Source organism: Cygnus olor, chromosome 14 (genome assembly GCF_009769625.2).
Source record: "Cygnus olor isolate bCygOlo1 chromosome 14, bCygOlo1.pri.v2, whole genome shotgun sequence".
In the NCBI taxonomy this organism is placed as follows: Eukaryota; Metazoa; Chordata; class Aves; order Anseriformes; family Anatidae; genus Cygnus; species Cygnus olor.
The window spans coordinates 14,327,705-14,351,165 of NC_049182.1; the positions used below are offsets into that span (position 1 = coordinate 14,327,705).

The 23,461-nt window shown below is 46.4% G+C and overlaps 2 long non-coding RNA genes across 3 annotated transcripts; both read right to left on the reverse strand.

Annotated features, from left to right (window-relative positions):
- Positions 1-11,394: 11,394 nt before the first annotated feature.
- Positions 11,395-12,716, reverse strand: LOC121077953. Its single transcript, XR_005824383.1, has 2 exons — positions 12,619-12,716; positions 11,395-12,292 (listed from the first exon to the last, which is right to left on the reverse strand). It is a non-coding gene; the product is annotated as an uncharacterized LOC121077953 (long non-coding RNA).
- Positions 12,717-12,732: 16 nt separating this feature from the next.
- LOC121077952 lies at positions 12,733-21,593 on the reverse strand. 2 transcript variants are annotated; one of them, XR_005824382.1, is made up of 4 exons: positions 21,123-21,593; positions 14,158-14,348; positions 13,465-13,603; positions 12,746-12,816 (listed from the first exon to the last, which is right to left on the reverse strand). It is a non-coding gene; the product is annotated as an uncharacterized LOC121077952 (long non-coding RNA). The 2 variants fall into 2 exon arrangements; XR_005824381.1 differs by having other exon boundaries at positions 12,733-13,603.
- Between the last annotated feature and the right edge of the window lie 1,868 nt (positions 21,594-23,461).

Genomic DNA, 23,461 nt, shown 5'->3' on the forward strand with positions numbered 1-23,461 from the left:
AAGTAGCATTTCGTTAAAGTATGAAAATTTAGAATTTCAGCTGAGGGACCCTTCATTAACATCCATTTCACAAAGGAGCTGTGGTTGCTAGCATTTTTGTGCACCGGTTTCTGAACAATTTTATTGCATCTGATCCTAGTTACTAAGGCCTTATTTTGAAGAAAGCAAGCCAAACTCTATTTATTTTGATGACTAGTGGGTGGGGACCTCATATGTAGTAAAAAGTTGTCTTACGACCCTGTTGTGCCATCAGTTAGCCAAAATGAAACACATACTGCAACATGCTATCTAGCAAAGACAGTGGAAACAAAGCAACTTGGATAAATTTATAGCTGCTGCTGCCGCCACAGACCTGAACTAAATCTCGATTTCTCTGTGCCTCTGCTAATTCTCCACAGAACAAGGAAAATCTTTTCTCCTTCAGAGCACAGCTGTGAAGGTAAGTATATCAAAGGTTGGGAGGCAGTGAAAGGGTGCTCTGTAAGTAAGTACCTGAGAGCTAGAAACTCAGCATACTGAAGTACTCATTGGCAAGGAAAAGGTGACACCAGCGCCCAGAACTGAATATAACCAAAGCATTTCTTAGCTATTTATTGAAATAGAGAGAGACAGAAGAGTGCCAAAACTGTGAGACTGTGTTTTTTGTTGAAGCCCAATAATGACAGCATACATGCTACATCCCCTAACTTTGAAGGGCTGAGAGAAGTGAAAACACAAGAGCAGGAAAGTCACCGGCAGCTGCAATAATTCTGTTTATAGGGAACAGAGTGAGAGGTAACAGATGTACACCATCACCTGATGGGGCCCCAAGTGATATCCAGGCTCCTCTGCACTGCTGCCCACGTAACCCTTAGTGACAGGCTCCTTCACATCCAGTGGCAGCGAACGTGAGAGGAGCCAGCAGCAGGCACCGCAGTCCCGCGTCACCTCCCACCTCACATCTGAGAGTGCCGCCTGCGTCTCACCACAGAGCAGGAGATTAGCATGTTCTCTGATATCCTCGTGGCAAATGGCATCCCAATGCCAGGCAAAAGGAGCTGTTGCAAGGATCTAAAAAGCCACCCAGAAAAGTAGACCCCTGCAATAAGCTGCTAAGAGTCAGGTAGTAATTCATAAGGTTTCCTCAAGCCACACTGCTACAAACTGCAGAAGCTACCACACAAGCACACGTGCATCAGAGAATAAAAGCTGTTGAGGGAAGACAGAAAAAATAAATGCAGAAATAAAAAGATTGCATTTACTTTGCCCATTTAAGTGCTGCCTCTATTTATAACACAAAGGAAAAATTTTCCTGATGAACTTGGGCATAACCTGCCTGTTGCATTTCCTTCGCTCTGCAGGAAACACCATGACAAGCGGCTCGTGCTGCTGGCAGCCCGAGGGCACCCCGTGTCCTTCTCCTGTGCTCCCCACACAGACCCTGCGGCACCCGCACACCCTCACACCTGAAACCTCAGCCTGCCAGAACCAAACACAAGCGAGACCACATCTGAAATGTTAGGGCAGCCATTTTCACTCCCGTGTTTTCATTCCCAGGTCAAGGTTTGAGGGACATCCTGTCAGGACTTTTCTGTCTTGGGCATACAGAGATGTGGATCGTTTGGCTTTGCCTTTGCTCTCCTGGAGAAAACCCCAGAGCGCAACCCAGGCAGCAGCTTCACCACCTCTTCCGCCCATCTGTGGTCAACGCAGCCAGCAGATGGAAACTGTGCTGCACACAAAGGCCGGACAGACAGCGACTCCCTTTTTTGTTCCCTGTATTCTCTCAAGGGATTAATGTTCCAGGGAAAGGCATCACTGTACCACCGCTGGGAGTTTCCAGCTTCATGACTGCCACGTGGCTGCACCATCCTGTACTGAGCTTTCCTTGGCCACTGGCACAAATGCAGTAGCTCCTAAACACAATTACAATCTGATGAACGAAGCAAACAGCATCACATACCCTGGGATCAGATTTAACTGGCTTTGTAGAAACCAAGAATTCACATCAAGGTCAGCATGTTTATCTAGGCATGGTTTTGAGTGACTGAAGCCAAATTTATTTATTTCCTTCTTTGCCTTGCCCAGTCTGAGTTATGAGCAGCTATCTGATCCTGAGAGATGACTACTTTGGGGATGTGGGTGGGCAGGGGCTTTTGTAAGGAAAGGTTCATGGCATGACCTGCTCTCTGCACAGCTGCTGCAGAAGAGTTGTGCATTCTCATGATTGAGAGCTGTTCAAATTTTAACTTACTGACCAAACAAATCATGAAAAGCTTTCAGTTTCAGTTCAAAATGATTTACCTCTCAATTTCCTCAGATTTAAAGTTTAACGTGAAATAATAGTTTCTGCTTGTTGTTTTTAATTTCAAATTTTGTTCTTCCCAGAACAAAGTTTTAATTTTTAAAATTTTTCATGTTAAAAATCTGTTTTGGGAGTCCAGGAGAAAATATGGAGCTGCTACAAAGAAGAGAGCAGAGTTAACAGGAAAACAATTGTGTGTTGTATTTTTCTGCAGGCCACTCTTATTGGAAACTCTTAGTTATTTGACACTAAAATCAAATTATACAAAAACAATCCTATTGTCACAGAACTAAAAAGTTAGTGGGATCCTGTCATGTGCCAACAGATACAGGAGCTCAGACCTCAGCTGGCCAGGACAAAAGGAGACAGAAGAGGTGGATGCAAGAAAAAGGGGTTTGGAGGACCTGGAAACAGCACCAGTACCGGCAAGTGGATAATACCAAAATGAACTTTCTGATGTTTTAGCTTTAAAATCTTTTTGCTTTTAGTATTTTCTAACTAAAACAAGGCACTGAGAAAAGAGTTTAAGTATGTTAAGCACGAGAAAGTACAAAGAGTATTGACTTAAGCCTTTCATGTTTCAGTATTCCGTCAAAATCTGAGTTTTTCTTTTTCCTGATCTGAACTTTTTTTGTCCTGCTGATTTCCGTGTTTGAAGAACTCTAATTTCAGCCACTTTGCTGATAACTGGACCAAGTCCAGGAAATCATTACTGGCCCAGTGTCTGCCTGGAAGAGCAGGAGGTGAGTTTTGAAGTGGATGCAGTAGCCCAGGCCCAGCAAGGCACGTGCTAGCTGGGGCAGGAGTGACCCTGGCACGGAGAGCTGGCTGCTCAGGGCCAGATGCCGACCGCTGTAATCTGCTTTTTGCTTTTCACTTGCCTTGAGTGGTTATCTGGAGTCACGGGCAGGTAAACAGGCAACTTTATGGTACCTACAGAAATCCTTCAAGAACTTCTTTGAACTTTTGCTCTTAGTAAAAAAAGTAGATTCTTTCCATCCATGTCACTGTCATTACATCACATGAAAAATGACCTCAGCTCCAGAAAAAGCAGGCACTGCTGAGGTGACTGGCTGAGGCTGTAATTCATACCTACAGGTGTTCAAGGCAGTCCTTGCTGTGCTTCAGCGCAAGGCAGACCCTCAGCACCCACATATGGGTCTCAGAGGCCAATGGGCAGCAGCACCTGCACCAACAGGCCAACAGCAACTGCCCCCAGAGTCCCAGGCTGCATGACACACACCAACCAGGGTAATTTAAAAATAGAGAGCCCACTCCTATGTGCTGGTACTGTGAGTAGCACACACATTTATATGTTTTGACCTCATCTGTAGTACTCCTTTTAGTTTACAGCAGTATGAGAGAGGGGAATCAGTCCTATTATTTATATGACACATCCCCCCCCCATACACTACGGGCCTGATTCCTGCCTTACTCATTCCAATGAAGATCAGAAGTAACTCCAAGATGCAAGTAGAGTTTACATAAAATTAGATTCAGTCCTTTTGTAAGAGTGTTAAAACCACACCCAGGTAATGCATTTATGTTCTCAAGATGTAAACTCTGATCCTTCAAGCTGCTCTGAGAAGTGGCAGCTTATGCTCACATCTGCCTATACAGCATGGTACACAGGTTTGCTTGCAGGGCTGAGTTCTTTAAATACATGCAGAAAGTCTTAAATCATATCAAAATGAAGGTTACTGAGATTTACTTACGTGAAATTCTTCCTCCAAAATGTTGTTTGCCTTCTGTCTGGTCAATTCATTTACTCTAAACAAATACAATGGATGTAAAACTTCTAAGTCATTACCATTTTATACAGTAACTTAGCATGCTTGAGGCACCTTTTTCTCCTACAATGGATAGCTTAACTCAAGCTATAATCTAAACTTGCCTGCAATTTTCAGTCTCCTGTGGCCGCAGATCTGAGAGCTCACAGCTGACTGTGCTCAGTCACATTGGGCGATTATTTCAGAGCACAGGTTTCATTCATTCAGCAAACCTGCCCCTCACTGCAGGCAGGGATCCAGGGCCAGGTGCAGAAAGTTCATCTTCCCTCCTCTTAACAGGCACAGAGATCACAAGCCAAGCAACACTGCTTTCTATGATTTCGCTCCCTACTTGCCAACCCTGTAATAGTAACCCTATATATACGGTCCCTCCCACCTCAGCACTTCTGCTCGCTCAGTCTCCTCCATTGTGTATGTGCAGGTATTTGTTGTGAGACATAATTATTCTTGTTCCTATCAGCTGAGACAAGCACGCACAGGATTAACTCCCTCGTGGGACACAAAATAATACACCCTTCCAAACTGTACATGTAAAGAAGTGGATAAAGGTCAGAGGATCTTCTTACACTAACAGTAAATAAAGCAAAACAGGAAACAAAAGGTAATTATGGAAAGATTCACACGTGAGCAGAATTTGAAAATAAGGAGATGGTGCGCCATTTAGACAGAAAGGAACTAGAGGATCATAATAAATGAATGGAGAGGAAATGCATCAGACACTTCATTTCTAATTATTCTCCCATTATATCAGACCAAGGGCACGGTCAGTTTATCAGAAGCTACAGCAGAAACACAGCCACAACTTCCACAGTCAACACGTGGAGCTTTTTCTTCCAGGCTAACAGGGATTCAAAAACGCTGAACAGCTAAATGTAAAACTAGAAATCTCCAGATGTTCTGGGTGGTTTTGGGATTGCTTTCCTCAGTCATCTTCGACAGCCAGGACAAAGGGGAACAGCTTTGCTTACAGCACTTCCTTGGCCAGTCTCCATGGCGGAGCTGCCCCTACTGTCTCCTGAAGCATGCACTGCGGCAGGCCCATAGGGCAATTAAGCAACAACGTGATTTAGGTGAGCAAGTGCTACCTGCCCTGGCCCATCCCTCCAGGAGGAAAAGCAGGAGGGACTCATTGACCTCTCAGAGGACAAAAGGAGCAAGAGAAGGACTCGCTTTCTTTTTTATTTGTCCTTGCTGAACATCTGGCTCCTGCAAGCAGACGTGTGTCACCGTGTGCGAAGCTGAGCAGCACCTTGCTGCAGGGAAAGGACCCAGCATGGTCAAAGGAGGGGAGTGAGGACAAACAGAGCTGCCAGCAGCTCATTAATCGAGGGCTTGACAACACGCTGATGAACAGGCATGTAGGAAAAAAAATATTGGATGGGGCCCCAAGGAGCACAGTTCAGACTTAAGCATTCATCTTACGTACACATCAGTCTGAATTTCTGCAGGGCAGTGAAATACTCCTCTCCACAGTAAGTTTCAGGGAAAAAACAGACATGTAATGTCTTGAAGGCCTCCATGGCCCATTTTTTCTTAACACATTTATTTTGCTGTTGCAGGCAGTACAGTCAAAGCTGCCTTGTGACTGTGTTTCCTTCCATGCTGAAGTTCAGTTTTCCTCAATAAATGTTCAATGTCCACAATGCTGCCACGGACATAGAAACAGACTGCCAGCATTTCACTTGGAGCAGAATTTCACTTTTTTAATAGATAAATACATTGCCTATTGCATGAAGAGAACTAACTCGTACATGAGTAAATAAAACCTTACACTGGAGCCCAGTGAACACACCCCAGGCAGAGCTCCACAGCGTAGCAGGAACCCTCCAGCTGTCTCTGCAAAGTGTCTCTGCACTGCAAAGTTACCGTAATGCCTCAGCACGGTGGGATCACCTGGCTGCAAGGACTGAATTTAGTGCTTCCCAGGAATGAGGCCCCTCAGAAGCTACCCCAGCCAACACACCACGAGGTGACAGCCTGTGACAGTGCCTCGGCACCCTTCCAGGTTTCTGGCTCTTGCCAGCACTTTGCTCGCGCTGCCGCTGTGACCTGGGGTGAGGGCGCCGCCACCAAGCAGTGGGTGCTGCCATCCCTTCCCTCGGGCACGCTGCCCCTAAAATGGTCTGGTCACGGTGCCTTTGTTAACCTCTTTTTAAAGGCTGTTCAATGCCATCTTTAATAGTGCAACATCCCATTCAATACAGCAATAAAACAATGGTTTTAGTTCATTTTTTCCTCCTTTTAAATCATTCAAACAGCGTAAATGGTCCCCACTGCTAAGAATGGGGAAATTTAGCCACCAAGAGACCCTGCAGACTTGCATCACGTTATTTTTCCTCCTTATTTCCTTCATTCCCATTTGCCCAGACCCTGAAGCCACCTCGCAGTCAGTGCGGCAAAGCAGCCCTGTGGCAGGCATCGGTCTACAGAGCACCAGATTTATTTAAGATAATCCTTCATATGAGTGTTCATCAATAACTGCTAACCTACTCCCTTAAAGACACAGATCAATTGACAGAGCATTATAATCCCTTAAAATATTAATGTCCTATCAGGGAGACAATTTCACTGGGCCTAGAGACTCTTCCATTATTAGAAATTATGCCCCAGCCTTAAATAAATTAACTCAATAAATGTCTTACCATGAATACAAATTCCTGCTTAGGGTTTGCAAATAAAATGATTTAGAGCTGTTCTCTAAGGAAAGATGAGGTGTTTAAACTTGCAAAAGAAGAAGTGCCACCATATTCATTGGTCTTTTGTTTTAAATTGACATTTTTTTTCCCCCCAACTGAAGGCATCCCTTTCAGAAGGGAGGGGGAAGTCTCTGGAAAATTAATTTGCTACATTTTTCTTAGGCTGTGCTTTATGCTTTCAGTTCTGCAAACGTACAGACCTGTGCTCAACCCCAAAGGCAGCGCCTGCCTCCAAGAGCAATCCGGATCCCTAAGGCGAGGCTTGGCCCCAAGGCTGAGGTTTGGCAGGTAGGAGCCTCGCTGGCTTCCTGCAGCCGTGAGGTCTTCCCGGTGTCAGGAGGGCACCAGGACTCTGCGCAGCAGGAGCCGAGGCAGAAGCAGAACGGCGTCCAGCAGCAGCTCACCTGGGGGCCAGAACTTGGCAAAGAAATGCAGCGCGGCGCTGCCTGCACTGCGGCAGGCCCAGAGCTTTCTCAGGGCACAGCAGCAGCCTTGCAAAGCCTTAAAACTGCTTTTCTCAACTCCTGCAAGTAACCTGGTTGTTACTTACTGGGGGTTAGATAACCCAAGGAACACCAAGTGTAACTTTGCCCTTCATGCCAAAAGTAGGCACCCGGTTGGACTGCTGGGCTACTGTTTTCTCACCCGGCCTTAGGTCACCTGAGCTTCAGCCAAGGCCAGAGCACACAAAAAACACGAGACCCAACGCAGCAGTGGTTAGCTCAGTGTGAGTCTCTCAGCCTGCAGCCCCCAAATGGCTACGTACATATGCCTGAAAAACCCCGCAGAGTTCACAGGGTGACTGTTAACAACCTTTACAGTTAATAAAGCTCCAGCCTTAGCAGGTGGTGTTGATTTCAACAAAACACAAAGCATGTAGCAGCCCATTAATCATCCCACACCTCCTGTCAAAGCGTTTGCCCTCTTCATATTGATGAATTGACTGCAGCAACACGAAAGCCACACTGTCACATTTCATTAGAGCCGTATTTCACACCAAACGGCCCCTGATGTTTCAAGAAGAGTTTTCCAGCTCTGCATCCTTCTACAGATTCTGGAGCTGGTGAGATGAATCCAGAGCAACAGCAGAGTAACGTCTTGGCTGCCTGTTACACATACACCATTTGGATCACTGGCCACAGAGTTTTCATAGAAGTTTCACCCCCAAACACGTTGCCTTTTCTCTCCACAACTGTACTGCTATAAACACATCACTTCAGAAACTGATTTTCTCAAACGAGCACCACCTGCTTTGCTCTGTCTGTACTGTCCTTAGGGACAGGACAGCCCAGGACAGGTAGTCTGCGATGTGAGGAGTACCCCATCGCTTGGTTATCTGCCTGCTGTCAGCTGCTGGGTGTCACCGCCTGCCTGCGGGATGTCCAAAGCCATGTCCTGCAGCAGAAAAAGGCGTATCTCGATTGGTGCTACAGTGAAAGACAATCACGACAACACCTCCCAAAAGGATTTGCCTTAGCTCTGAACGCAGTGTGCAGACATGCATATTCCTGTGACAATGCAGGTAAACATGTAGTCTGCAGAAAACAATCCGAGACTTTATCTTCCCTGTAATATTTACCTTTTCTCTGTTCTCAGGTATCCGTTTAATGAGACTGTGTGCTTTGATAACCAGAGCCCTGTTGTTTCCTGGTTAAGAGCTCACAGGACTGTTTCTTGGTCTTGGCTTAACAGGACCAGGGCATCTCTTGAAAATGGATGCAACATTTTCAGCTCTTACATTTCAATTTGTACATGCTAAAATACATCAAAAGTTCAGTCCCACACTGCAATATGCACATAAAAGACAAGTCAGGATGAAAAAATAGCCACATTGATTCTACTTGACTGAATCAGAAAGATTTGTGAAAGAGACCATAGATTCAACTTTCTCTGTAGCTAAGGCAAAAGAAATAATTCTATCAAAAGCCAGCTCCAGAGTCACTTTACACACCGGAAATTTTACAGGAGGATCAGAGATCGCCTTGGCAGCAGCCTTCTCCTTAGCGCTTCCTCTTCGAGGCACTGACTTTGCACTTGTAGCTGATGCATCAGCGAGCTGCTGTGCTGCTGACAGGAAAGCAAGCCTTCCTGCTGGGGAGGGTTACGTGCTGCAGCTTCCAGTGACAGCATCTCAATTGGCTCCTTAGCACCCTGAATGGTTTGGACAAACGTAACCCCAGCTCACATGAGTGTGTGGGCAGGGCGAGGGCGTGCAGCCCGCTCCCTCCTCTCCCCTGCTCCTACGCCACCAGGACGGGTGCCCACTGCTGCACCCGTGCTACCCCGGGGCCCTCAGACATCCACCAGTGCCCCTGGGCAGTACATCCCAACCACTGCTCCCAGACCAGAACCAGCTTGGTGGCCTCAGCTTCCCCACAAAGCTCACATTTAGCAGTTGTACGCAACCATCAATTGCAGCTGCCTCCAATGTGAGGAGGCATGCTGTGTGCTGGCCCTGCTGCCCAGCTCACCAGGCTGGGGCCAACCCATGCAGATACCATCAGCAAACAGCACGGGGTAAAATAATACGTGATAATAAGTTTCAAACCAATGTGGCAAAAAGTACAGTTAGAGCAGCGACTTCCCTGCTCTGTGCAGCCCTGCGGCCCCTCGGGAACATGGTGGGCATGCAGACACCCCTCCGAGCCCCTGCTGCCTCCTCCCTCCCATCCCCAGCACCTGTGGGTTCTGGCTCCATCTCCAGCCGTCGGCTGGGCTCCACGCTGCCACGGTACAGCCGGTGGTGATCCTTGCTGGAGCCGGCCCCGATGCTCTGGGAGATTATTCCTTAATAGGCTGATCTCTGCGCTAGCGAAGGGCTGAGGAAGGGAGGAATCCATTATCAGCTCCAATCTGGCATTACGACATGTTTGCTGCTTTGGTTCTGCCTCCCAAAAGCAGAATTAATTGCTGGGCTAGAACACACAGATAAATCAATCGGCTCATACCACATTTATTTTCAGTAGCTATGCGCTGGGCTCCCGGCAGCTTCAAAACAGACACCCACGCTTGCTGTGAAGAGTGGTGAAGGTCGGACTTCTGCCAAAGTCCACCTGCCGAGAGCGGTGGCTGCCCAGCGTGCTGGCGGGACAAGGCAGCAGCATGGCCACAGCAGTGACACGGAGCCAGGCAGCAGCACACCAGTGGTATTTCTGCCCCATCTCAGCATTTAAGTGTCAAGTCAGACCCACTGCATAACTTATGTTTCTAGCTTTTCTAAAGTAAGTACTGGAAAGACAGGATAGAGAGAAGGCAGAAAACTGATATTGTGAAAAACAAATATCATTTTATACTGTAGACTTATTTACAGCAAACTCTGGGACTTGACAACGGTGTCTACAGCAACAAAGAAAATAAAACACTGAATCGTAACCAGTATACTCTTTTTGGGTGAAGTGATAAAGCAACACAACCTCAAACCGGACTCCTGCCTGAAAAATTCCTTTCTGCTCTGTACCTTAGCTACCCAAAATGTGAAAAATGGAAATAACTGTTCATGCTATCTGTCAGCGACCTTTAAAGACAAGGATGTACAGAAACACGCTTTGCTGCTGAGCTTCTCTTACTTCGACTTGCAGCCTCCAGGATTTGTCGTTCTTCCCTCTGGCACACTCAGGCAGGACAGGTTCCCCATCCAGCTTTGGTGCGAGTCCAGCTGCCTGCAGATGCTGCCCCCAGCAGCACGGTGTCCGACTCTAGAAACCAGCTCACGCGTGACAGAAGCAACAGGCCACATCTTGCCTTGCAACCAGTATTTAAAGCCCTTATAATGTACGGACACTATGAACAGAGAATGAATGGAGACGCAAGGCACAGGGGAGCGAGGCTGCAGGACGGCTGCCTGTCAGTGACATTGCCTCAGCCAATGCGTCCGCAAGAGCAGCCAGACCCCGGGGCAGTCCTGAGCCAACCTCACGGCAGCCCGTGCCCAGCGCTCTGCTAAATCTTACCCAGCACTGCACATTATTTGTGGTGAGGCAACTATTTGCTGTAAAACACCGACCAGGTTCCAGCTACTCCTTGAGAATCAATCAGTGCCAACAACAAACTCCCCATCACCAACAATGTCATGTTCTTAACAAGTCTAACATGCCAACGCCGCTGGTACTGGAACCAAACAAACGATTCACATAGGAACAAACAAGTTCTGGACTGGTACCAGGCATGTTTTTTTTTTTTCCCCAAGCCTCATTTAATTATTTCCATTATGATACTGCCTGTTACAACCTGAAAACATGATTTTAATCTGTGTGCACATCAGCACCCAATGTTCATACCTAGATTCTTGCACATCTTTCCAACTTCATTTTAAACATAAAGAATATGCTTTAAAAAAAAAAAGGTCAGCGTAACCTCTTGTCAGATACAAGAATCAGTTTGGGAGCAGGCAACTAATTGGGCACAATTTCAGGCACACACTATTTTGTTATTATCTCAAATTAATGCACAACTGTGGTTTAATCTTTGGCCAAAACTCTTACATGACACGATGCCATTCCTTCCTCCTCACTCACTCATTAGATATGTATCGGGTCCGTAACAAGTGCCTCCAGCTATCAAAAGCTGGGCAGATATTTTAACTGACACTAGATTAAGATCTGTTGGAAAGAATTGCTTATTTTTCCTTTGATAGTTTGAAATACACTCACAGCAGATGAGATTAAGATGTACTTAATTAGATATCTGTAGTAAGCACTAGATTCTGGTTTGCACGTTCATGAAAAGTAAAGTTACCTCCACTGGTGGTACATGTTTTTTGGAACTGCTTTGAACACCTTAAACATAAAAGCTGCAGCGAAGGCTTAACTTTATTTGATTTTTAAATGAAGAACTTTCCCCACAAAGCACCTTTTCTTCCAAGGTGGGAAAGATAGCTTCAAGAAGAAGCCAGAATGCTGAAATACTTGGATGAACACATTAAATGAACACACTACACAGATGCTTTATGTTTCCTCTCTCCAAAGACTGCACTTCCCAGGGGGATTCATCCCACACAGTGTCTCTGCTGAAGCAGCCCTAAAGCCCTGGGGGAGGCGCGGATGCAGCAGGGACCCCCCAGTACCTCTACGTGTCTCACACAGCACCGCAGCACAGATCCAGTGTTGTGCTGCTAAAGTGCCTGGATGTTGGTTATATGCAGACTTTTTGTACTATTTTCACCATTCAAAAATAATAATTCTTGCTCTGTTACTTCTGAGCTGAGGAGTTACAGAGAGTGGAAGATGTTAGATCCAGGTTATTCGTGTGGGATATGAAAGTAGCAATATGCGCTACCGGCAGATGAGTAAAAGCTGATAAATGTCTTACCTGAAGCTTTTGCTCACCGTTACGCCCCAAGTCTCAGTCCTACAGCTGCTCAACTCCAGCGCAGCAAGCACAGGAAGTCATCAGGTACACATTTGTCAGCTGGGTTGGGCCCATGTGTGCACATTTGATATCTCCTCAGAACGGACATCTCTGAAAACCTCAGAGAGCACTTGAATAATTTCCAAGATCAATTTCCAAGCAACAAGCATTTTCTGCTTTGGGGAGAAACAAAATGAGATGGAAAAATCACCCTGATGTTTGCATGGGTTCACCATTATATTTAGCTTATGAAGTAGTTGTGGTAGGTTTGCCATGAGAAAGACAGCTCATAAACTAGAAGACGTAAGGCTTAGCAGTCTGAAAATGCCCCGGCAATGGACAGTGCAGAACAGAAACATTTGTGTTTAAAAATAGCCTCGATTGTTGTTAGAAAGTATTAAGCAATGCTTTTTGCCCTTAACAGCACAACATGGCAGTGAGGACAATGTAAAAGGCTAAGTGTTACCCCATGAATCAGGAAATATTGCTCTAGCTAACTTACTGGGGCTTGAGGTGAAACATGAACTTTGCTTTGAATTCTGATGGGATGTAAAACAGCCCCAAAAAATCGTGGGCTTTCTTTTGAGGATGTGAGCTTAGACTCTTCAAAGCCAAGTCTGAATAGTAGCACAACACAGACTTTCCATTTTATTCCAGCGTTCACTGAAATGTTTACCTTTGGAGGAGATGATTTTGAGCACTGTAGAAACAAGGAAAAGGAGAAAAGATGTATATGATGGAGGTTTCCCAGAGGCATATGAACATGTTTTAAAGGGATTAAAAAAATAAATAAAATAGCAGGCTTTCCTTCAAGTTTTGCATCTCAAAAAATTAAAAGTCTTAACAGCATCTACGTAGTTCAGAACGTGCTACCTGCAGGGTTCCTTTCCCACTTCTACATGTCATGGAGCTCTGAGTTGGAGCCAGATCAATGCTCATTGTGCATCTGCAGGTTTCAGGCCGCTCCTTGTCAGGGTGTTTCGTGATTATTTTAAATGTGTCAGGGCCATGTTATCCGTGTGCCAGGGAATGCCCACACCAAACCAAAAGGAAATCATAAAGAGGAGGAAAAAAATGACATTTTCACTCACAATTATTTACAGTTCAGTTTTGTTACTGTATTAAAGTACCTCCAAGGCCTGGCACAAATAAAATAACATGTTCTGTTACCAAAAATCTTTGAAACATGAGCTGACCTTACTTCTGTGTGATACTGATAACTATCTGACTAAGAGAAAATGCCCGGTGTCCTGAAAGGCCCTATAGCCTATTTACTGCTGCGCCTACAGTCAGGGCACATCATCACACACACCTGAAGAAGTTATGTGGCAACTGGAAAAGTACTGACCAGTATGTCATGTCCCCACGGGACCGTCGGCACTCAGGTGCCCTGCCGCAGCCTCAGCACACTCGAAGGGAATTGGCTTATGATAGGGCCACACATCTGCCTGCCAGGGAACGCATGCACTGTATCAAAAGGGAGCCTGCTAAGAGAAGGACTGTCAACTGCCAACACTGTCACTCCTACAATTATTTACAATTCCATTCTATTACCACATTAAAGTACTTTAAATGAATTTATTGCTACCTCACATCAAATGCCAAGCTGTTGGCACAGCACTGAAACAAGGTGCTATGGTATGCGATGTCCTTTAGTACTAGTATGTTAGTAGTGCTTTAATGGATGATCAAAGGGATCATTTGTAATGCTGGAACCTGTGCACAGGACTAATCATTCCCACATATAAGGTCTTACTAAATTTTAGTTGAATAAGCATGCTTGAAAAATACCATTTTTATCCTTACAAAGCCAGTGAGATAAAGTTTTATAGCCAAAAATTTGATCTGAATGGAAGCATCTCTCTAATGGATAGCACAGAGATCTAAGCCTGTTTTTCTCAGTATCAAGTTTTAATCAGCAGAGCACTGCTCTCTGGCAGAAATCAGTATCTGGTGCCCCCTTCACAGAACACCTCCACCACACTGTGGCCTGCAATGTTGAGACCTCAGAGCTTGTCAGACACTTGAAAAATAAGTGTACCTGATTTGGTGAGGCCCTGCAAACCTGCCCACGCACAGGGCAAGTCCTGGCAGCCCAGGCGCACACAGTGCTGTTCCTGCAGAGCCACCCTGGGCTTCTACAGCCAGCTCAGGTGCACTGTCATTGTGTCCTTCCAGGGAGCATGGGGAGAGCCTGGCTGGGGGTGTCTGCAGCTGCCAGGTAGACGAGGCCTGAGCAAGACAAAACATTGTAATTAATTCCATCAATCATGCAAGGTGATACCAGGGGTGGCATAGTGTTTTCTGATCCCTGCAGTCTGGGCCCAGAGGCCTCCCTACCCCTGCTGTTGCTTTCTCAGCTATATATATCAGTAAGGTTAAAATCACACCCATTAAAAAAAAAAAGTCTGCATGGAGTAGTCGAAAAACAGAAGGAAGAGCAGCCAGGAACCTGTCCTTTTGTGACAGTATGCTTTAAGAGAAGGAAATGTTAATACTTCAATGGTGTATCTCAGATTGCTCAGCAAATCCCAACAGCACATGAAGACCTGAAATCACTGCCTTTGCTGCATCACTCCATCACAGGCTATTTGCAATTTAAATCTGAGCTTAAACGATGTATTTTCCAATGAGGGCAAGGACAAATCTGGATCTGTTCCAGAAACCTAAATACTGAAGTTCTGCCCTGGTATTTGAACTTCAATACAGGAGTAGGACAAAGCAGGGACAACGTGCTCATCCTCCTCGCTCTGGCCACAAAGAGGAGTGCCTGCAGGAGCTCTTAGCAGAAGCTGCAGCCCCAGAGCATGTCGAGGGACGGCCAGATACTGACTCAGAAACTCCTATCTGCACCAACTGCTGCAGAGCCTGTGCCCTTGACCAGGGAATCAGCTTCTCAGCCTGACCCCCAGCCGCCAAGGAAATGAAGACATGACAACTGACATGGCATCACCATGCCTGCATAGCTATTGCTGTCATCCTGCGCCTCTCCCACCTTTTTTCAGTGGGGGCCAGATTTAAAAAAAGAAAAACAAATCACAAACACACCAGTCCCACCCCAGTTCCAAATCACTGGGTTAAATCTGTGAGATAACCAAGCCATGTATGCATGTGCATGCCCAGCGCCTCTTTGGTACCACTCAAAAAGAAATGGCTGCTGAGAGAAGCTACACCAGCACCCCCACCATCCCCAAAATACACTCTGCAGTTCTTCTTTTATCCTGGGAACCCCAGTGAGCTGGGATCATCACTCAGAGCTGCTGGACTGCATTAAGGGTATGAACGACAGACTGACAGCACTGCCCCCAGCTGCGCCTGCCAGTGGCTCAGGTGCCACCCTGGCTCAGCTTAACTGGCTCTCTGCACATCTCATCTGCTAAAAGCACTTTCGGGAAATTAATAGCTACTTTGGGAACCCTGAGCACTCTTCCCTGTAATATCCCACAAAGCGTACTCTGGAGACAGAAACCCGATGACATGTCACATTTGCAAGGGAAAATTTAACTCTAATAAAGATTAATACACTGGGACTCACCACCACATTTTTTCTAATTACCTTTCATTAACATTCTCAGCAATCTCAAACAAAACACGGCCTTTTTTTTGTTTTCCTTCCTGTTTTTGCCAGCCAGGGGCTGCACAAGACCTAGCAAGCTCTCGCTCTATAAAAGCGAAATGTACTGACAACTCCAATACTCCAAGCTCTTTGATTCCAAAACGTCCTGCAACAGCCTCTGCCTAGAGGAAAAATTTCCCTGCAAAATTGGAGCAGTGCAGTGTGAGCTATTTGTGGCTGGAAGGGGATCCTCCTCCCCTGGGAGCACCCACCTGCACTGGGGCCACCGGCACAGCACCCTGGGAGCTGCTGTGGGGGGCTCAGCACCAGGGTCAGCCTCATGTGCTGCAATCACAGCGTCGTACCCAAGGTCATCTTCCAATCTTACAACTGAGAAGGAAGGAATCCCCAAAGAGACTGAGGCTTTGCAGAAAGCCTCCCCACTTCCCCCTCCTGTGAGGGACACGTTATATCACGCATCTGGCAATGTCTCTAAGGAACACTGTGCTGGGATCAGCTGGCTCCAGCTACGCCCGTGTTACTGGCCACAGGTGGCAAAACGCAGGAAATGGTGAGACTTGCTTTGTAAAGTGATCTAAGATGCCACGGGGTTTGCCTATTTGAGGCAAGGCAGCAAGATTTCACCAACCAGGAGCTCAAGCCTTTGGCAGCTCTTCCAGAAACCAGGGATTTAGCCTGTGGGTAGTTTAAAAGCTAAGGAGATGGAGGAGCTAAGGAGCACTCATCTTCCAGCCAATTCTCTCTTAGCGTATTGAACACCAGATCTTTAGAAGAACTGCACAGTTGAGAAAATTAGTCCTGATTGTTTTAAGCTTCATAGGTGTTAAGTGCATCAAACAAGGGAATTATACCAGCTGTAGGGACTGACAGACCCGACGGGAGCCTGCTCTCACATCTTACAGCTAAGGATGAGCACAGAATACAGAAGGCAAAATACTTCCCCACCCACCATGAACTAAGCACTGCCGAAGGAAAAAACATTATGTAGAAGGGAAGGATCCTGTCAAAGACCAGAGCAGACGGACTTACGTCTGATTCTCATGATCTTAAATCAACAACAACCTTCCAGCCAAATCTTTATTTCTTCTCACACCATTTTGCCTTTGTTCTTCAGATCCTCCCCCATCCACTACGCTAACATCTAAAATTTGTTTCCCTAACTGCCGGAGAGCCACTGAAGCCACCAGTGCAGTAGCATGCCTCCCTCTGCTCCTTCACCTGACCATCGAGCACCGACAATATTCCAAAACCTCCCTGAGTGCTGGGCAACTCAGCTGCAGATACCAGATGGCTGTTCTGTGAATTCAACATGAGCAGTGTAAGCAAAGGAGCCTTTGAAGGCTGTTTTATTTTACTGAATGACATTTTGGTGTTAAGATAAAACAAACAAACAACAAGCATTGTACCAGGAAATTCAGACTGTACTGATGTGTGGTAACATTTCCTGGACAACGCTGGTGACTATAAAATCTTCTGCATCATCACAAAAATGATAAAATTGGATATTTGTGGCAGCTCTGAGCAGGGAGCGTACTCAGAGGTGCCTCAAACCACGGGATGGGGACAGCCCATTCCCCACAGAGGTCTCAGGCCATTTGCTTGTTCCTGTGCTAAGGAGGCTCTACCCTGTACCTGAATGTCAGCCGGATTGGGGCTTCACTCCTGCCTGCACAGGGGCCGTGGGTGGAAGCTGAGGGTGTGGGGGAGCTGCTGGGCTGCCTCTCCTTGCAAACAAGGAAGAAACCCGCAGAGCCAGGGCCCAGGTGCCCACGTATCAGTGCACTAAAAATACCTCCAGAGCAAAACCATAGGAGACCAGACAACATCTATTTCTCCCCTTTGCCAAGTGTTAAAAAAAGACAAAGGAGAAAAATCCCAGCCCAGGAACAGGTTGGACCAGCTTCGCCACATTGCTGGGCTCTCCCTGCTCTCTAACACATAGAGGGGGTTTTGTCTACCCCTTCCAGACTTTGTCAGCACCGTGAGGCACCTCCAGCCCCTGCCCTGGGCAGTCTTTAGCCCACTGCCATTTGCTTTTAGGGCATCTTCTGCTCCAGGGGCTTGTCCCTAGGGGAAGGAACAGCTATGCGAAAGATACACTCACCTCCCAGCTCTGTCCAAATTACCTCCCCAGCCGCATGGTTGTTCTCAGCTCCTGCACAAATGCTGGCACGAGGCAGCACTTCCCAGCCTTATCCAGGGCTCCAGAGGTGCACAAGGGAGACAGCGAGGTGTTATCATAGAGGTCAGACAAGGACTACAAATACTGTACCAAACTCACAGTAAAGTGACAGTAAAGGAACAGTACTCTGTTCCTTTAGAACATCTCTCTTTGTCTATTAAGTTTTTGAACAACTCTTTTACTTTGTCTAAAATTACCTACAGGTCCCTGCAATGTCACATGGATTTCTGCAGTGATCTCCTTTTGCCCTGCTGAGCTGGGCTTCTGAGGACAGCAGCTCTCATCCTGAGCTGGGAGCGTGCGGTACCCCGCTACTGCCTCGGCTCTTCCACAGACCTCCACACGCAGCACGTGGAGCTGGCTACTTGTTAAATGCAGCCCTGAGAACAGGGCATCAGAGGACTTCCTTTGGGGGGGGGGGGCGGGGGGGGCAGGTTTCACACTCAAATACGGCAATTTTTTCTGTGGGGCCTGGAGGTACCTTCCCCCATGGGATATCTCCTGCCAGAGGCCCCCACCATAGTTCCTGCACTAATGGTTGGAACAGGACAGACTTCTACTAAACAAAAATGTTAAACAGAACAGGCTGGGAATAATGGCATCCAGCGAGAATCTGGAGAACCTCAGCTCATTTTCTACCTCCTGGGGGCGCTCTGCCCACAGGCTTGGAGCCATTCAGAGGAAGGAACGGAATCCTGACTCTTTCTGTTAAAGCCTGTCACTTTCCATAAAAAATAGTTTGAGCCCCAGTGGTTAAGTATAAAAGACGAAGGGCAAGACTGACACCCCTGCATGGCTGCTGAGACACCTGCCTGGAAGCTGATGGTCTCCATCTGCTGCCTCTGTGCCAAGCCTGGGGCAGAGCCCAGCAGCCCCCTGCAACATCAAGGCCTCCCGAGGGGGTGAGGAGATACGGTGCTGAGGTGGCCGAGGGCCAGCAAGTCCACCTGCTTCCACCATTTTATTCCTGGGGCCTTGGGAAACAGCCGTGTGGATGGCTGAAGCTCCCCGTAGGGCTCTGACATGCAGGCAGGTGCTGGCTGTGCCAGCCCCTCAGCACAGCAGGGCTCCAGCCCAGCCACCAGCACAGTGACCCCAGCAGGGCTTCAGCAACGCCAGCACCAAGCTGTCCCACCGCGCAACGTGGCGCTGCAAATGGTTGGGAAGGTCAGTGTCAAAACACAAAGCCACATGGGATTTCAAGCCTATCCCATGTCAAACACCATCTGCATGGGACTTGAGGATCTCACATACAACAGGCAGTTTGGTCCCACTGTAGCCAAGGTATAAACCAAAGAAAAAGGTCTTGAACACATGGCTTCTGGATACAAAAATAACCCAATGGGACTGTAATGCCTACAGTTAGCAAAGCGAAATGGAAGAGGGGGACTCACTTTGTCTCCCCCCCCTTCTCCCAAGCCAACAACAAACCTCCTTCACACTTCTTGGCACTGCTACTCAAACGCCTCCTGTTCCCCACACTTACACCCCCAAAGAGCTACCTGCAAAACACAGTAGAACACACACCCGCTGGAGCTACTGCAGCATAGTGGAATGACTCCTTCAGCTCACATTGGACTTGGATACTGTCAGTGTGTTTCAGAGCTGCCTCCAGGGAGATCTTAAAGAAGGGTCTAAAATGCAGATATAGCTAAGGACCACTTTTATTAAAAAAAACACCATGAACTAACCACCCCAGAGTATTACACAGACCTGTCACTTTCTTTTAATTAGTTCCCAAGGCCAGTTGTCAAAAGGAGTTCATGTATGGAAGTGGTTAATGCAGCACTGTGACACCTGACATCTCCCACCACTCACACAACTAACGCAACCCACGCTGGAACCCCTGCCTGTGTCAGCCACGCGCACCGGGAGGGACCCAGTGACACCTAGCGTTCCCCTGAGCTCAGCTGCCAGCAAACGCCACTGCACACACAGACAGCCTCCTCACTAAGGTCAGGCCCTATCTCCTGAAATACAGATGTTATTTATTTGCTGCTTAGGTACAGTTATTTAAGCAGAGCTGTAAATTATGAAGGCAATTCACTTTTATAGAAACCAAACCCATTCTCGTAACTGACAGCGCACGGACCAAGAACCACTGACAGAGCGCCTAAGGTGTTAATGCTGAGAAGAGCCAGAACGGTTACTGGGACATCTCTGGTTAGCTAAGCTGGCACCAGGGTCTACACTATGATGAGCCACAAGCAGTATTAAAAATTGTAATGGTAATATTGAAAAAAAAGTGGTAGATGATTTAGAGCAAACTATAGGTGTCTCAGTTCCATAACAGCCTTAATATCCTTTTTTTCAAATTAAAATTCAGAATAGTAAACAAATATACAGACATAATATACTTGGATTTGTTAAATACGAATGCAGTGGAAGGATCTAGACCTCGTGGATGTACAGAGTTCTCTTAACCTGCCTTCCACCCCACCACCACCTTTTAAAAATTTTTTTTGAGAGCTATTTCACGACTTGGTTATTTCAGGGGCTGAATTTGTGGCTGACAGTTCTTCGATAGCAATTGGTTTATATGAACAGAAGAGCCCCATAGGGAGGTGACTGCGCCTGGTCCCCTCCACCTAAATTACCCAGCTCGCACTCCTGATTGTAAGCAGCACAATTAGGGGACAGAATCCAAAGGGAAGCTGCCAGCTGGAAACCCACACGCGCTGTACCCACGCTGCGCAGACCAAGCTGACCACCATGGGGCCACATAAGGGATGTGCCACTGCAGCTGGCCTCAACGTTGTCATCTGGAAACGAGCAAACACGAGGCTTCACCTGACACCTCATTTCGCTGTACTACAGCAGTGATTTATAAACATGTCCATCCTTGGCAGACCTGTTGTGGTTGAAACCTGCCGTGTTAACCCAATGATTTAAATCCATTCAGGATCTAATATCACTATTACTGCTACCGTACCAATTTGTTTCTACTTTAACTGCAGTTTATTTCTCTTTGATTAGTGTCACAAAGACAAGTAGTAGCTTTGTCTTCAAATTTGTCTAGTCATTTCTGCTTGTTTTTAGTAACATTTACTTAAAGACTTTCTTATGTGCTCCCTTCAGGCAGAAAGTTAACAAGCTGCCCTCTTTCCAGTGGGAGTGCTCAGCACCACTTAGGCTTGGAGCTCTCACACTTCATCCCAGATATTTGGCTTTAGTGATGATGATGATCTGGGATTATTTCCCTCAAGGCAACTTGTTCAATTAAATCTAGGTGCAGACCAACAGGTACCTGCTATCTCAGCGCTGCCAGTCACTTCGCACTCCAGCACAGGGACAAGCCTCACTCTCTCCAGCACACCGCATGGTTTCTCTGCGCTTTCCTGCCTCAGATGCAGTTTCTGGCGTGAAACACAAGAGGACCAGGTGGCCACTGACTTCTGCTTGTGCAGAGAAGTAGGTCTTAATGCACCAACATGGACAGGCCTCCTCCCTTTCCACCTTTGCTGGGCCTGCACAGATGAGCAAAGATTACAGAATTAATCTCACAATAAGAAAAAGCTCACATCGACTTCAAAAGTAACTATTTTCATAGGCTGAGATACAGCACATGCCTCAGCCGCACCCTACCACACCCTGAGGGAAGTTCCCAGAGATGCTGTGGGGACCGTGCTCATGGTCAGCGCATATCCACTTGAACAAATCTGATGCTGAAAAATGAATGAAAAGCATACGCACATGCCTTGGAGCCACACCATACTCGGTCTAGCAGCAGCTGGATGCTAAGGAGAGGTACTGAATTAGAGCTTCAACAGCACGAAGTCAGGTTTGTCATTTCCCACAGGAACGGCTGTCTCCTCCAGTGGGCTGATGCCTCCGAGGGTGCCTCTGAGGGCAGCAGTGGCTGTCCCCAGGCTGCTCCCTGCCTGCATGGCCGAGAGCTGGTCAGTGCGAGTGGCTGGCGGGGCAACGCTGACGCCAACCTGTTCAGGCACTGGAGTGACACCAAGACCACGTTTCACACAGACAGCTTTATTTTCACATTTCCGCATGTATGCAAGACAATGTTCTTTGTCTTGGGATGTGCTGGTGGATATACTGTACCCTATATAATGGAGTTTTGCAAGTTTTTATATATGTATATATATACACATATATAGTCTAGCAAAATTTCTTCTGCATTTCTCCGTGTGCCAGAATGGATGTTTTCAACAAACCAGGGATAAAGGGACACTGACAGGTTTTATCTTTTCTCATCTCTAAAACAGTGCTTGTTTTCTTCAGCTTAATTACCTGTCATCTGTATGTACTTAAGAAAAAATGCTGAAGAGAAAAGAGATGTCTATAAGATTTCAATTTTTACTACTCCAAAATACTATCAGTGATGCAGGTAGAACATTTTTGAATTCTTATTTACAAGGGCCAGACTATCAGATAGGTGTATGCCACTGCACCAAATATAAGTGTGTCCCCGAACCCGTAATGGAAATAAATCAGTAGCATGTAAATGTTACAGCAGAGTTCAGCAGTTTAACAGCCTCTGTGCAGCTAGATATGTTTACAACAGAGTCTTGCTTTTAAAGATTTGGCTGTACATTTTTAACCTGACAGTGTCCCTTAAGAGAAAAATACATACTGGGCTTACAAAAGGACACCCTCCTACAGATATTTTCTTTTTATTATTAAAAGCAACATTTTTAAAACCATTCAACAAATTTTAATACAAACTGCCATCAGATAACAGCATTTGTAAGAGTGAAGCTCTGCGCTGCTGCTCCATTAACATGGCTTTAGTTAGCACAAATTGTATTATCTGCACTTTTCCTTAAGTCTTTCACGGCACTTCCATGAAAAAGAAAAAAAGTCATGAGGCTGCTGCTACTGTCTTACCAGAGACCACACGCGGACACAAAGATGTTTGTTCTCGATGTGTCGCAGCCAGGCTATGCCAAAGTTCTGCCCACACCACCTGAACCTTGGGATATCTGCACCCACAGGTCTATAGCTCGACTCATAGTTGTGCACAACATTGCAATGCATTCAAAGTAAGAAGAAAACGAACACTGACAATAACAGACATTACATTGGTTTTTTTTTTTTCATTATCATTAATCACAACAGATTGTTGCCAAAAATGCATGTTAGAAAGGCTTTTCTAGAAAACGCTGACATGAAAATGCGGATTAATGCTTATAACTAGTGAAACAGTCAGACTTAAAATTCAGACATTATTTAAACATTCACAATTTTGAGAAAATTTGCTCAGCTGATAGCACTGACAGATAGTCTAACTGTAACTTAGAAGCCAGCATAGCAACTACCTTCCACGTGCTGGCAGTAGGATTTATGATGGCATGACATTAAAATAGCGTACTATGTTTTATTTAGAAAGCTGTAGTACTAAGTATTTGCCATAAATATTGCAAGCCCCATTTATGAGTGACAGGAGGCTTTGCAAGTTTACAAACTAACGTTCACCGAGAACATAAAAAGAGAACCCAAAGCAAAACCCATGCAGAGTACGACTCTCTCACAGTCACTGTTTCTCTCCCATCTGCTGGCTGGAGCACACGTGCCATGTACATAGATGCTGCTCACGGAAAACCCAGAGGCTTTCTGGGCACTGATGCA